This window comes from Procambarus clarkii, chromosome 59, assembly GCF_040958095.1.
Source record: "Procambarus clarkii isolate CNS0578487 chromosome 59, FALCON_Pclarkii_2.0, whole genome shotgun sequence".
Taxonomy (NCBI): domain Eukaryota; kingdom Metazoa; phylum Arthropoda; class Malacostraca; order Decapoda; family Cambaridae; genus Procambarus; species Procambarus clarkii.
The window spans coordinates 18,552,761-18,555,260 of NC_091208.1; the positions used below are offsets into that span (position 1 = coordinate 18,552,761).

The 2,500-nt window shown below is 49.7% G+C and overlaps 1 protein-coding gene across 1 annotated transcript in view; it reads right to left on the minus strand.

The window, feature by feature from the left end:
• Positions 1–2,500, minus strand: part of LOC138353738 (transcription factor sma-9-like) — a 6,290-nt gene that overhangs the window by 2,900 nt on the left and 890 nt on the right. The window lies entirely within an intron of this gene.

Genomic DNA, 2,500 nt, shown 5'->3' on the forward strand with positions numbered 1-2,500 from the left:
TTTTATCCTTTCTCTTATTGGTGATAATATTACTTTTCCTCGCTAACATAGGGATAATTAGTTAATTTAGACCTAACTAGCTTTCTAGTAAGGGGATAACTAGGTCGATATTAGCAGGTTTTAACTGATATTTACGCTCTTATGTATCAATGCTACGTGCTCAGCGATCAAGGGAAGGGAACTATCAGGGGGGAAAGCGCCAAGCCATTACGACTATATAGCACTGGGAAGGGGTTAGGATAAGAATTTGGGATGGGACGGAGGGAAAGGAATGGTGCCCCAAACCCCTTGTGGACGGTCGCGGGGATTGAACGCAGACCTGCATGAAGCGAGACCGTCCCTCTACCGTCCAGACCAAGTGGTTGGGCCTCAGTGCTCAAAATTCCAACTAAAGGTGAATTATTTCCGCGGTGCAACCGGGTTATCTTGAGGTTATCTTGAAATGATTTCGGGGCTTTAGTGTCCCCGCGGCCCGGTCCTCGACCAGGCCTCCACCCCCAGGAAGCAGCCCGTGACAGCTGACTAACACCCAGGTACCTATTTTACTGCTAGGTAACAGGGGCATAGAGTGAAATAAACTCTGCCCATTGTTTCTCGCCGGTGCCTGGGATCGAACCCAGGACCACAGGATCACAAGTCCAGCGTGCTGTCCGCTCGGCCGACCGGCGCCCTCACAACTGGTTGTAAACAGGTCGCCTGCAGGAAACCTTTTCAAGTTATCCTGGAAAACCTTTCCCAGGATACGAGGGGGGCCTCGTATCCTGGTGGATAGCGCGCAGGACTCGTAATTCTGAAACGCGGGTTCGATTCCCGCACGAGGCAGAAACAAATGGGCAAAGTTTCTTTCACCCTGAATGCCCCTGTTACCTAGCAGTAAAATAGGTACCTGGGAGTTAGTCAGCTGTCACGGGCTGCTTCCTGGGGGTGGAGGCCTGGTCTAGGACCGGGCCGCGGGGACACTAAAGCCCCGAAATCATCTCAAGATAACCTCAAGATAAGAAGTTATGATTGATGGTTGCAATGTGACTTCCTGCAACTATGCAAGATAATTGCAAACATTCCAGCGAGGCATTACAGACAAGCGTACAGCGTCAATTTAGCGACGTTCGTGTAAAGTTAACCAATAAGGAGAGAAGAATTCGCCCAATCAGGAGCGCTAGGGACCAGCCAATCAGGAGTGCCTAGCTCCAACCAATCAGAAAGCGCCAAATACGACCGAGCAGATCGAACAGTCTTGGGAAAGACGGATCTCCCAAGAAATCAAAATATCTTCCGGACGACTTAATCAGAGACAAACTCTCTGAATATGACCATTCAGAATGTCTCAGCGTCAACTCCAGACCGTAGCTGAGCAAATATGCCGCAATCAGAAGTGGAAGTCGCGTTCTCTGTCTCCCCGTCTGCCTCTGTCTGTCTGTCTGTCTCTGTCTGCCTCTGTCAGTCAGTCTGTCTATCTCATCTCTATCTCAATGAATTCTGGTAATCAAACTCATATATAGCGGTACATAGACATTATCCACACACCTGTATAGCGGTATCTAGGCGTTAACTACACACCTGTAACCCGGTATACATAGGCCTTAACCACACACCTGCACTGCGGTTATGGCCGTTGCATAAACAACCATTGCAACGAGACAGGTTTGCAATTCGTTCTCTTTGAACGAATTGCTTCTTCGGTCTACATTGCAACATATGACTGGTTGTTGCCTATCATGTGGCCACGAGCCCAGCAATGTGTAGCTAGGATCCCAGCAATGTGGAGGTAGGATCCCAGCAATGTGGAGGTAGGATCCCAGCAATGTAGAGCTAGGATCCCAGCAATGTAGAGCTAGGATCCCAGCAATGTGGAGGTAGGATCCCAGCAATGTGGAGCTAGGATCCCAGCAATGTAGAGCTAGGATCCCTGCAATGTGTAGCTAGGATCCCAGCAATGTAGAGCTAGGATCCCAGCAATGTGGAGCTAGGATCCCAGCAATGTGGAGCTAGGATCCCAGCAATGTAGAGCTAGGATCCCTGCAATGTGGAGCTAGGATCCCAGCAATGTAGAGCTAGGATCCCAGCAATGTAGAGCTAGGTTCCCAGCAATGTAGAGCTAGGATCCCAGCAATGTAGAGCTAGGATCCCTGCAATGTGGAGCTAGGATCCCAGCAATGTAGAGCTAGGATCCCTGCAATGTGGAGCTAGGATCCCAGCAATGTAGAGCTAGGATCCCAGCAATGTAGAGCTAGGATCCCTGCAATGTGGAGCTAGGATCCCAGCAATGTGGAGCTAGGATCCCAGCAATGTGGAGGTAGGATCCCAGCAATGTGGAGCTAGGATCCCTGCAATGTGGAGCTAGGACCCATGCAATATCATGTTATTTATGATTAGTAGATGACGTACCCGGTGATACCCGGGTCTCTCTTTCCCATCCCTCTTCCTCCCTCCTTCCTCCTCTCATTATCTACTTATCTCCCATTTCTCACCTCTCTCTCTCTCTCTCCATTCCTAACCTCTC